Source organism: Kogia breviceps, chromosome 1 (assembly GCF_026419965.1).
Source record: "Kogia breviceps isolate mKogBre1 chromosome 1, mKogBre1 haplotype 1, whole genome shotgun sequence".
Taxonomy (NCBI): Eukaryota; Metazoa; Chordata; class Mammalia; order Artiodactyla; family Physeteridae; genus Kogia; species Kogia breviceps.
In genome coordinates, this window is record NC_081310.1 from 1,557,575 (window position 1) to 1,571,525 (window position 13,951).

A 13,951-nucleotide genomic window follows, 5' to 3' on the forward strand; every position below is an offset into this window, starting at 1 on the left:
CAGAGGCCAGCTCCTCGCACTGGAACCAGCTGGCCAGAGTCCTGACCGTGACCTCGTCCACGATGGCTGCCACGACCGGGGACTGCAGCAGCTGCACGAGGGCACGAAGAGGGTCAGCAACCATGGGTCGGGAGGAAAAGTCCTCAACGACCTTGCCTCCAGGTTCCTGCTCGTGAGTAAAGGTACGCTCTTCAGGATTTGGAAGAAGGGCTTAAAGAGGCCAACGCTCAGCTGAAGGGTCACGTCCCGTGCTATGATTCCAGAAGTCGCCCCTCCATCCTGCAAGTCTTTCTGAGGCATCTTGGACAAGGGGAACTGCAGGGGATGAAAGTAAGAAATGCACCGATGTGCACAGAGATATGCATATATGGAAGGAGGGCATATCTGGTTGTTCACGTGTGAGACGCGTGGGTACAGGACTGGCGTGGTCAGGAGCAGAGGCAAAAATGGGAAAGAAGAAAGGCTACAGTTAAAAGAAAATAGCAAAGATGATTTTATTCACATATTTATGTGAATTATATGTGTATATTTGTTATTTAAAATAAAACTGAAGAAGACAAAAGCTGATCAGATGCGTTTAACCACCATGGGCTTGCTTTGCGTGCGTGCACGTGTGATGTATGCGTATCTATGTCCCCACGTGTGGTCCTGATGACGGAGATGATTTTGTGGACAGCTCAGCGCTTCCCACCCCCTCCGACCGGCGGCCATGCAGACCCACCCCCCTTGGACTTACTAGCCGAGCAAGTTTCTTAGATTCTTTGAACCTCAGTTTCATCCTCTGCAAAGTAGAGCTAATGACACCTTTTTCACAGAGTTACAGGGAGAACTAAAATAACTGAGCATCCTGTTCTCTAAGAACCCTGAACAAAAGCTCGCGGCCCTGACGGTTTTACATATTTCTACTGTGATCATGCCCGGGCAACGGATGAGGATAACCAAACAACCAACAGGCCAGGTGCAAAATGCTGTGAAGTGTTAGAAACTTCCACAGCCATTCACTCTCTTTCATAGACCTCGATCCACTCTCTTAGCTGGTACCTAAATCCCCACTGGTTTTCGAGCTTACAATCAACTGGGTCTCTCCCTTTAACTGCTGGGAGTGAGGTCCGTCCATACCCCTAACCTCTGGGGGTCCAGCCTCTTCCCCAGCATGCTGACCCCTCCCTTCCCCCTTCTCAGCCTGAGAGTCCAGAAAAGGTGGCAGATGAGTGAAGGCCCATTCCCACTGCTTTCAATGGATATTACACATTTGGGGGAAATTCTAGAGAGGTTCTCAATCCTAGCTGTGTTTTTAGAAGACAGCTTTAAACTTGGGAACTTCTCAAACAAACTGATACCTGTACCCCATCCCAGACCAATTCAAAGAGAACATACAGGCAGGGAACGGGGAGAGGGGTGAAGTGGTGGTCTGGCATCAGCGTTTTTCAAGGCTCCCCAGAGGATTCTAAGATGCAGCCAGAGTCCAGAACTCCTGCCCTCAAGAGAGCAGCCTCCATCCAGGGTGGCCCCCCTGCCACCCAGCATGCGCCTCGTACCGGTTCTCAAAGCAGGGTCCAAGGACCACCTGGACAACCACCACCGGGGTGTTTCCTTCCCTGAGGGCCGCGGGGTTCACGTCTCTGCAGACGGGGCCCAGGAGTCTGCACGGAAGCAGCTTCCCCACAGAAATTAGGAGCACTAATGCTTGCCAGTCACTGAGTAGGAGTCCCCTTCCGGTCAGGGTGCTGGTCCTACATCCTTAGCAGGAGTTCTGCCAACACAACATACGTCCCTGAACGCGTGGATCAGCAGCCCTCCCCGACGTGCACACATTAGCTCTTGGTTCAAGGTGGAGGCACCCTCAGACAAGACACCAATGCCCTGGAACCTACACAAAAACACACCGCTACACACTAGGATGATATCTGTTTATATTCTAGGATTAACACTGTACAATCTTCTATCTCTGCTTTTTCAAAAGTAACCCACTCCTTTTAAAAAAAATCAGGTGGCTTGAAATTTTAAAAGGAGCTTGTTTAAAGCTGTGGTGAGTCAGAAATCCTGAAACTCCTTTTGAACACTGCCGGTGGAAGTATCAATATAAATTGGTACAACTTTCCCGGGGAAGCAATTTGGCATTAGTCTCAAAAGTTATAGAAGACATTCATAGTTTTTGAACCAAGCCTTCACTTATTATATTCAGTATTTAAGGAAATAATCTGGAATATGGGCAAAGTCTTTCACATAGAGATGTTCATTACAGTGTTATTTATAATAGTGTAAAATTAGAAACTGAATGTCCAATTATAAAACATCTTTGTGATGAAATATTACATCCCCATTAAAATTTATGTTTACCAAAAACACCACGTAATGACGTAGAAGATGCTTGAAGAGAACAGGATACAGAATATGAATAGAGAATGGTTTCAACCACATAAGCACACACACGCCCCCTCCACTGAGACCAAAAAGTGGTTTCCTGCAGGCATCACGCTTATTCATGGTTTTGTAATTTTTAAGATTCTTTTCCATTTTTTCTAAACTTTTTATGCCTTTTTTTTCTGCCAGGTGGCTGAAATACGTTGAGCTAATCAGTGGAGCTGAGCAGAGAGTGACTTTATTTTATTTATGTTTTTTATTTAATTTAATTTTTTTAACTTGGTTGCACCGGGTCTCAGTTGCGGCTCACCTGCCCCTCAGTTGTGGCATGCAAACTCTTAGTTGCGGCATGCATGTGAGATCTAGTTCCCTGACCCGGGCCCCCTGCATTGGAAGCAGCACAGTCATAACCACTGCACCACCAGGGAAGTCTCGAGAGTGACTTTAAAAGGCGGAGGCGGCTACAGGGAGCAGCCAAGTTGCCCCATAAAGTCAGGCCGAGATTCAATCACACCAGGTAAACTCAAGGCCTGTGACTCCAGATAACCGACCAGGTGTCCTGAGTAATGTCCCCTGGCCCGATGTGAGGCCGCGGCCTCCTGGAGTGACTGTTCCCGGAGCGGCGGCCCTCACCTGCCCACCAGCCACTCACCTCGGTGATGAACACGAGGGCTGTCAAGTGATTCTCTTGGTCCCGTTCCTGGAGGCTCCTGACGGTGAGGCTGAAGACGGGGCAGATGTGCCAGCAGTCCTTGACGACCATGGCCCTGCAGGGGGAGCACCGCGCCCAAGGTCAGGCCTGAGTGTGGAGGGGCCCCAGGACAGGTGGGTCCCCAGCCAGCGGCGGCCCAGTCTCACCTGGCCAGCAGGGCCACACCCTCGTGGTATCTTTCAGGCCTGGTGAGCAGCTCCCAGCCGCCCAGTCTCTGAACATAAGATACGTGGTCGCTGTAGCCCGTGCTCCTCATCAAGGTCTTCAGGGCCTCCACGCTGGAGCTGGGGGGAGGGGGACAGAGAGCAGAGGGGAGGTCGTCCCCTCCCTCCCCTGCGACCTGCTTGTCCACCCAGCCTCACTCACGGCCGCGGCCTGCTGGTGACAGGACCGCCCTCAGAGACCCGGCGACATTTCACAAACGAGGCACCCAAGGCCAAGACAGACGTGGCACCCAGGGGGCACGGGAGGCTGTGAAGGCACGGGGTGGGGGCCAGGTCTACGGATGCAGGTGCACTGTGTCACCTGCTGCACTGATCTCACGGTGGGATAGGATTCCTGCGTCAGCCCAGAAAGCCAGGCTCGAGAAAGAGTCTTTTCTAAAAGGCCCAGCAAGAGCTGTTGAAGGATGCGTGGGGAGGGGAGCAGGGGCCGGGTCGGGCGCCGGGGGGCGGGGAGTGGCGGACAAGGGCCCTGAGAGACGGCCCTGGAGCACCGTTCCTCGCAGCCCCGGCCGAGGCCCAGGGTACCTGACGGGGTCCGTCCGCTGGGTCACGTGGTGCTGCTCCTGGGCGGCCTCCGTGGCCCCTTCCACCATGAGGAGGGGGATCCGGAACAGCAGGGCCGTGAACAGGGCGGGGAAGAAGGCCTGCACCTCCATCCTCCGGCCGGACTCCAGCAGCAGCTCGCGGAGGGCCCTGGCGGCCTGCAGTGGGAGGAGGGCGGGGCCGTCGCCACCTGCATCTCCAACCCTCGGGCCCTGACGCCAGGCAGCCTCTGACCACACGCAGCCGCTGGGTCGGGCCGGCCGGGAACCCCACACCCTGAGCGCGGAGGCTCAGTCAGCGTGAGCCAGGAAAGCAGAGGGCGACGTCTGGGCTGTTTCCGTTTAAAGTGCTCTTGTAACCGTGCTGGTGGTTCTCTTCTCTCGCCACCCTTGAGAGGTCGGGGGGACAGGGGTGCTGGTCTCTCCCGATCCCACCCGGGAGAACTAGAAGCCAGTCCTTCTGTTTCCCTACCAGGCAGAGTCCCGGGGAGAACCCTCCCTCCCACCCCTCCTGAGACTCTGCTGTGAGGACATTCAACGTCCTCTGTAAAAGGCAGCGGCCCGAGAGCTCAGGACAGCCTAGGATGGGCATCAGGGTGCCCCCTCCCAGCCCCCAGCCCCCTCCTCGGGCCCTCGTACAATCAGCGGAGACATCTCTGTTCTGCAGCTGGGCTCCTGGCCCCTTGACTTCTGCTGTGGGGTCAGCCTCTGCAGAAGATGCTCCATGATCACTTCGTAGCCTTTGGGGAACGATGCCAGGACTTCCCAGGGCTTGCGAGCCCCCCTGCAGAGGGGTAGCCCACCCACAAGGTCATGGTTCTGGGGAAGAGCTCTGGGCTGCTTTGCCCGCCTCCCCAGCCCCCTTCCTCCTTCCCTTCTCCCCACTTGCTCTCCCTTCTCCCCTCTCTCCCTCCTTCTATTCCTTTCATCTTTGCATCACCTCCAGACCTCCCTCTTCTCTGCCATCTCACACAGAGGCGACTCTGAAAATGTTCACACGGCCTAGGAACTTCACATGAGAAAATATCTGAGGCCAAAGCTTTTTGGCCCGACTTCAATGTGTCAGATCAGTCAGAAGACCCTCTTCTCTGTGGCCGTGCCCAAGCTCTCGTTACGCATTCAGCCCCCGGACCTCAGATATCATGTCCAGTCCATAATCCATATGCCAGCTCATCACTCTCCAGGCCCGGTCTGGTCACCTCCCCCCGCCCCCCGCCAAGGCCCTTCCAGCCTTGCCTGATGCGCTGACTTATGTTTGTCCTTTGCCTGGAGTATCTTCCCTACTCCTCTTGACCTGACAAACTCACACTCAGAGGAAAAGGAGAGATCTGAACATTATCTTCTACAAATAACGTAATGCAATTTCAGGAAAATCCGCTTGGTGTATTCAAGAAGCCATGACCTTTGTGAAACAGGAGGAGAGAGCAAAGAGGACATGAAGGAGAGACGAAAGGCGAAGATGAAGACACTGTCCCTGCTGGCAGCGTGGCATCTTGGGGGCTCTAGGAACAAAGACGAAGGGAAGAACCCAAAGAGAAAAAAGTGGGTGCTTGACCAGGGTTTTGAGTGTTAGTCAGTGAAAGAGACAGACTGCAGTGGCCTTGCTCTGCTCTGGCCATCGCAGCACTGCAAGCACATCATTTCTCGATAGGGAAATGAAGACTGCTTGTTAATTTCTGATACGTACTCTTCATCACAATAAGGAAGGTTTTTTTTTTTTCCATTCTATATTTGCTGAGGTTTTTTAAAAATTAGTAATAAATTTTGAATTCTTTTACCAAATTCCTTGACAGCTTCCAATGATAAGTTTAAAAACATGTAGGGGCTTCCCTGGTGGCGCAGTGGTTGAGAGTCCGCCTACTGATGCAAGGGACACGGGTTCGTGCCCCGGTCCGGGAAGATCCCACATGCGCGGAGCGGCTGGGCCCGTGAGCCATGACCGCTGAGCCTGCGTGTCCGGAGCCTGTGCTCCGCAACGGGAGAGGCCACAACAGTGAGAGGCCCGTGTACCACAAAAAATAAATAAATAAAAATAAATAAAAAATAAAAACATGTATAACTGTTAAAGTAAAAATTATAACTTTTTTTGGTGGTGTTTCTTCAGTGTGTATAGGCATAATACATGTGGCAACTATACCACGAAGTAAGGAAGCTAAAGGAAGCTATGCGTTGAAAGCACCTACGCTTTCTTGAGGTTGTAAAATATTAATTCTACTTAGGCTATATGTCAGTATACTACAAAAATTTAGGTTGTAAGTCCCTCAGAACCCACTAAACATTGATACAGAGTCAAAATCCAGTGGATAAATTAATATGGAACACCTAAAAAAACCTCAAACAATCCAAAATAATTCAGGAAATTGGAAACATAGGAGCAAACAACGGAGGAGACAAACACAAAACAAGTCATGAAATGATAGACTTAAATCCAACCATATCTATGTCATCTATATATCTATATCTATACACATACACACACATACATATACAATGAAATATTATTCAGCAATTAAAAAAAAGGATACCCTAACATTTGTGACAACATAGATGGACCTTGAGGGCGCTGTGCTAAGTGAAATAAGTCACACAGAGAAAGACAAATACTGTATGATCTCACTTATACACAGAATCTAAAAACAAAAACAAAACCAGAAAACCTCCAAGAAAAAGAGATCAGAGTTGTGGTTACCAGAGGTGGCGGATGGGAGCAAAATTGGAGAAAGGTGGTCAAAAGGTACACACTTCCAGTTACAAGATAAATAAGTACTATGGGTATAATGTACAACATGATGACTGTAGTTATCACTGCTATATGATATACATATATGTACATGAAAGTTGCTAGGAGTAAATGCTGAGTTCTCATCACAGTGATAAAAACATTTTTCTTTTTCTGCTTTCTCTTTTTATTGTATCTATATGAGATGATGGATTCTAACTAAACTTATCACAGCAATCATTTCACAATACTTGTAAGTCAAACCATTATTCTGCACACCTTCAACGTACACAGTGATGTACATCAATTATACCTCAATAAAACTGGGGAAAAAATCCAACCACATCATTAATTACATTAAATGTAAATAGCCTAAATGTACCTACTGAAAGCTAGAGATTGTCAGATTGGATAAAAAAGCTAGAGATTGTCAAATCGGATAAAAAAAAAAACCCAACTTTATGCTGTATACAAGAAACCCATATTATATATAATGATATAGACTAGTTTAAAATAAAAGAATAAAAAAGATATACCATGCAAACACAAATCAAAGGAAAGAAAAAGTGGATATATTAATATTAGACAAAGTAAACTTCAGGACAAAGAATATTAACAAGTACAAAGAGGGAATTAACCAATGATAAAAAAAAAGTCAGTTCACTTATGAGATGCAGTAATGCTTAATGTGTATCCACCTAACAAAACACATGAAGCAAGAAGTGTTAGAACTGAAGGACAAAATAGACAAATCCATAATTACACTTGAAGACTTCAGCATGTTTCTTTCAGTGACTGATATGCTAAGTAGACAGAAAATCAGCAAGAATATAGAAGTCTTAAACAACACTATCAATCACCTTGACAATCTATAGAACCCACCACCCAATAACAGCAGAAAACATATTCATTTCAGGCACATATGGAAGATTCACCAAAATATATTACATTCTGAGCTTTAAAACCAACCTTAACAAATTTTAAAGAATAGACATAATATAAAGTATGTTATCTGGCCATAAATGGACTTAAACTAGAAATCAACAACAGAAAGATATCTGGAAAATCATCAAATATTTGGAAATTAAACAACACTTCTAAATAATCCATGGGTCACAGAGATAGTCTCAAGGGAAATTAGAAAAGATTTTTGAGCTGAATAAAAATTAAAATAAAATATAACAAAAATTTTTGAATGCAGCTAAAGCTATGCTTAGAGGGAAATTCTGAGCTTTAAAATGCTTATTTTAAAAAATAAGAAAGTTCTCAAATCAGTATTACATTTCCACCTTAAGAAACTATAAAAAGATGAGCAATGAAATTCAAAGCAAGCAGAACAAATGATATAATCAAGATAAGAGAAGAAATGAAACAGAAAAACAATAGAGAAAAAAATCAATACAAGCTGATTCTTAGAAAAGAGCAATGACATTAACAATCTGCTAGCCAGGTTGACCAAGAAACAAAGAAAGAAGACACAAATTACCAAAATCAGTAATGAAAGAGGGAAAATCATTACAGATATTAAAAGATAATAAAGGAATACTATAACCTACTCCTCAACCATAAATATGATAACTCAGATGAAATGACCAATTCCCTGAGATACACAAACTAGCAATACTCGCTGAAGAGGAAATAGGTAATCTGAATGCTCTATTACAATTGAATAAATAGTTACAAGTAACTATTGAATAAGTCAATCCATAGTTTAAAAACTTCCAACAAATAAAACTCTATATCCAGATGCTTTCATTAGAGAATTCTACTAAACATTTAAAGAAAAAAATAATACAAATTTTACACAATCTCCTCCAAAAAATAGAAGAAAAGGTAACACTTCCAAATCTATCTTCCAAGGTCAGAATTATCATGACACAAAAACCAGACACTCATTACAAAAATAGAGAGAAAGACAGAAAGAAAGGAAGAAAGAAAGAAAAATCTATAGATCAATATCCCTCCAGGAAAAGGTCCACAACAAAATAGACACAAACATCCTTAATAAAATTAAATCCAGCAATTAAATTAAATTAAATTAGCAAATTAAATCCAGCAATATCTAAAAAAGATAATATATCACAACCAAATGAGGTTTATCTCAGGAATGCTAGACTGGTTCAACAGTCAAAATGTAAATTACCATATTAAAAGGCTAAAAAAGAAAAAACCACACAATTATGTCAATAGATGCAGTAAAAACATTTAACTAAATTTAATCTCCATTATTGATAAACACTCCCAAAAAACTAGAAATGAAAGGAAACCTTCTTCATCTTATAAAGGACACCTACAAAAAACTTACCGTTAGCATCATACTTAGTGAACCCTGGTCCCCTGCATTGGGAATGCGGAGTCTAAACCACTGCGCCACCAGGGAAGTCCAGTTAGCATCATACTTAATGGTGAAAGACTGAAAGCCTTTCCTCTAGGATTGGGAACAAAGCATAGATGTCCACTCTTACCACTCTTATCCAACAGTGTATTAGGAGTCCTAACCAGTGCAATAAAACAAGAAAAAAAAAATTGGAAAGAACTAAAAACTGTCTCTATTTGCAGATGATATGATTGTCTATGTAGAAAATCCCAAGGAATCTACAAAAAAGCTCCTTAGAACTAATAAGCAAGTTTAGCAAGATTTCAGGATATAGGTCTATATACAAACATCAGTGTTATTTCTTTGTACAAGTAATAAACTAGTGAAATTCAAAAAATTGTAAGTATCATTTACAACTGCACCAAAAATTACTTAGCATGAAACTAACAAAATATTTGCAACATCTGTATGCCAAACATACAACAGTGATGAAAGAAATCAAACAAATGGAGAAGTGTGCCATGTTCATGGATTAGGAGACTCAATACCATGAAGATGTCAGTTCTCATACTTATCTACAGATGCAGTGCAAATCCAAATAAAAATACCACCAGGATGTTTTTTAAAGAAATAACAATGTCGGGCTTCCCTGGTGGTACAGTGGTTAAGAATCCGCCTGCCAACACAGAGGACATGGGTTTGAGCCCTGGTCCAGGAAGATCCCACATGCTGCGGAGCAACTAAGCCCGTGCACCACAACTACTAAGCTACTGAGCCTGCACTCTAGAGCCCGCAAGCCACAACTACTGAGCCCCCGTGCTGCAACTGCTGAAGCCCACGTGCCTAGAGCCCATGCTCCACAACAAGAGAAGACACCGCAATGAGAAGCCTGTGCACCACAACGAGAGTAGCCCTCACTCACCACAACCAAAGAAAAGCCCGTGCACAGCAACGAAGACCCAATGCAGCCAAAAATAATAAATAAATTAATAAAATAAAATAAATAAATAAAATTTTTTTTTTTAACTTGCGGTACGCGGGCCTCTCACTGCCGTGGCCTCTGCCGTTGCGGAGCAAGGCTCCGGATGCGCAGGCCCAGCGGCCATGGCTCACGGGCCCAGCCGCTCCACGACATGTGGGATCTTCCCAGACCGGGGCACGAACCCGTGTCCCCTGCATCGGCAGGCGGACTCACAACCACTACGCCACCAGGGAAGTCCAAAATTAATTAATTTTTTAAAAAAAGAAAAAAAAGAAATAACAATGTCAACAGATACACACTACTATATATAAAATAGATAAGCAATGAGAATTTACTGTATACCACAGGGAACTATATTCAATATCTTGTAAAAGCCTCTAATGGAAAATAATATGAAATATATATATATATATATATATAAAACTGAATCATTTTGCTGTATACCTGAAACTAACACAGTATTGTAATCAACTATCATTCAATAAAGAAAGAAATAAGAATGCCATATAAATTTTTATATGGGGAAGCAAAGGAAATAGAATAGCCAAAGCAATTTTGAAACAGGATTTTAAAAATTGGAGGACATACCATGTGATTTCGAGACGTAATATAAAGTTACACTACTCAAGACAGTGTGGTAATGGTGAAAGAATTGAAAATAGATCAGTAGAGCAGAATAGAGAGCCCATAAATAGATACACACAAAAATGGTCAACTGAGTTTTGATAAAGGTGTGACGGCAATTCAATGGAGAAAGGTGAGTCTGTTCAACAAATGGTGCTGGAACAGGTGACTGTATGCAACAAGCTGAGCCTAGACTCATCCATCAGACCTGGTAAAGTTAATAAAAGTGAATCATGCACTTAAATATAAAACATAAAAGTACAACACTTCTGGAGGAAAACATGAGTGGCAAACCTGTGAACTTAGACACCACGAGAGAGGAAAAAAAAGATAAATTGGACTTCATCAAATTAAAAACTCTGCTCTGCAAAAGACAATCCTAAGAGAATGAAAAGATAATCCACAACATGGGAGAAATATTTGAAAATCATATATCTGGAAAACGACTTGTATTCAGAATACATAAAGAACTCTCAAAATTCAACAAGAAGAGAAATAATCTAATCGAGAAATGGGTAGAAGATTTGGACACTTGACCAAAGCAGATACATGGATGGCAAATAAATACATGAACCCATGCTCAGCATCATTAGTTGTAATTAAATTAGGGAAACGCAAATAAAAACGACACTGAGATGCCACTGCGCACTTGTTAGAATGGCTAAATCTTTCTTAATGACAATACCAAGTGTGGACAAGGATTTAAGCCACCAGAACTTTCATATGTTGCCGGTAGTAATGCGGATGCTATAGCCACGGTGGAAAAGTTTGGTGGTTTCTTTCAAAGTCAAGTACACAGCTCCCATATTGCCCAGAAAGGCAACCCTTAGGAATTTATCCCAGAGAGATGAAAGCTAATGTTTACACAAACACCTATGCACAAATATTTATGGCGGTATTATTTGCAATGACCCAGAACTGGAAACGAAACAGGTGACTGATAAACAAGCTGTGGTCTACGCACACGATGGGAAGGGACGCACTGCTGACACACACAGCCACCTGGACGAATCCCCAAAGCCCCAAGTAAGTGAGAGAAGCCAGAGACTCAAAGTACGATTCTGTTTTGTACAGTATGACTGGTGCCGCGCGACTCTACTTCTCGGACGTGCTGGGGAAGGCAAAACAATAGGGGTGGAGGAGAGATCAGGGACTGCCAAGGCTTGGGGTGTGGAGTGGAGTTGACTCCAGCACGAGGGGATTTTGGGGAGTGATGGAAATAATTTGTACCTTGATTGTGGTGGTGATGATTGTGACTACACATGTGAGAAAACTGGCGGCGCTGAGCAGCCAAGGGGTGAATTTTACTGCGTGTAAAGTTTTACAGTTTTTAAGCTCAAAAAAGATTACAGCATAGTACATCCATACAATACCGGGTGGCCATTAAAATTATGTTTACAAAAGGGTTTTAATTTGGGAAAAACGCTATGATAAAATGTTAAATGAAAAAAGTGTGCAAATTGGTATATACGGTATGCGTGTGACCGTACATTTTTAAAAAACCTTTCTTTGGGGCTTCCCTGGTGGCGCAGTGGTTGAGGGTCCGCCTGCCGATGCAGGGGACGCGGGTTCGTGCCCTGGTCCGGGAGGATCCCACGTGCCGCGGAGCGGCTGGGCCCGTGAGCCATGGCCGCTGGGCCTGTGCGTCCGGAGCCTGCGCTCCGCAACGGAAGAGGCCGCGACAGTGAGAGGCCCGCGTACCGAAAACAAACAAACAAAAAAACCTTTCTTTGTGTGTTTTTTGTTTGTAAAAATTGAAAAAATCATTTTTAAAAGGTAGACAAGTTATAAATTATACCTAAGAGATAGCAGAGGTTGCCTTGGGGTGAGATTTAATTTTTTTTCTTTTTCAAAAACGTACATGCTTTCCAAATTTTCTGCAATAAGCCCGTATTACCTTTACAATCACTTTGCCCCAAGGAAGTATGGAACTTACTTGTGCTAAAAATTGGATATATTTTAAGAATAAGCAGGTCAAGAGAGTGCTGGGGCCTTGTCTGTCTGGCACTGAGAGCCTCACGTACCTCTGGGACTGGTCGTCTATCTTGAACAGCGTCAGGATAACCTCGTCAGTGTAGGTCTGGGCCAGCAGGTGAAGGACCTCCTTTATGGTCTCCTGGGCCCCGGCGTCCGCGATGCTGTCCATATTGTGGTAAATGTACTCAGTGATCTCGGGCACCTGCAGGGGAGGGTGGGGGGGCGGTGCTTTCTGGGTGTTCAACACCAGCTCGGCAGGAGTCTCAGATCCAGGCACCCACGTCGAGCTGCGGCCACACACGGATGCAAGGCTGGGGGCTGTGCTGCCCCCATGGTTTAAGAGGCACAAAGGAGAGAGCAGCACGAAGGGAGAGTGGAGTCACGGCTGGAAGCGTGGTAAAGACCAGATCAGGAATCTGGAGGCAAGGGATGGAGCGGGGAGGACGGGACACAGAGACTGTCACAGAGGGAGGGCAGGCCGGTCCTCCCCGCTCACCGGCCATGTGGACAGACGGCCGCGTGGGCCCTGGAGTCGCGCTGCCTGGATTCAGATCTCACCTCCCTACTGACGAGCTGTGGGACCCTGGCAAGCGTTTCATCCTCCCTGAGCTCTATCCCTTCTTACGGAAAATGAGAACACGTGTACCCTCCTCACAGGTCCGAGTGAACACGTCTAGCGTGTGTCACGTACGCGCTCAATAAACTCCAGTTCTCCAGGCCATGCCCTCCTTGAGCTTTTCTCCGCCTCTGAGAGAAAACAATTACTGCCCGGCAGACTTGCTGTAAGAATTAAATAAAATAACACATGGCTGAGGCCAGCCCAGGGCGTGGCACCTGGCCCCGGGAATACCTGACTAGTGATTGAATTCCCCATAACCCCAGGAAGCCCACTTGGGTCAGGGCCTGGAAGCCACGGGGACGTGTGTCCCGGTTCACTCCGGGGACAAGGTCCTAATGACGACCACGGTGCGGGAAGAAACGTGAGCGACGTGTAGGGTCGTGAGCCGGCAGAGTCCGGCTGCCCAGGGACTCCCTGCGTGTGCGGGAGCTGGGGGGCTGGCCGCCGGGGAGCGCCTCGTCCCTCGGCGCGTTCAGACAGCGCCCCAGGCCAGGGAGAGAAGGAGGGTCCAGGAACGGCGCCGAGGGCCTGTTGCTGGTGTCAGGGGTGAGGGAGAGGAGCAGGTTAGACCGTTAAAATGACAGCGAATCCGTCCATCGGTCCATAAGAGCTTTCAAAGTGCTATAATAGATAGGACAGGTTCAGAAACACCACGCTGGCTTAAGTTTACTGAGAACCAGTCCCACCTCCGACAAAGGGTCTGTGTTCCATCTCTAGTTCACGTCAGTGTCTCCTAGGTTTACATATATAGATATACAGATACACATACGTGTACAGATGATACAGATACATCCTTGCTCCCAGCTGTGTGAAGAAGAAGCTCTCAGAGGCCTGACAGAGCGTCTGGACACAGGAGGGATGTCTGAGGGCT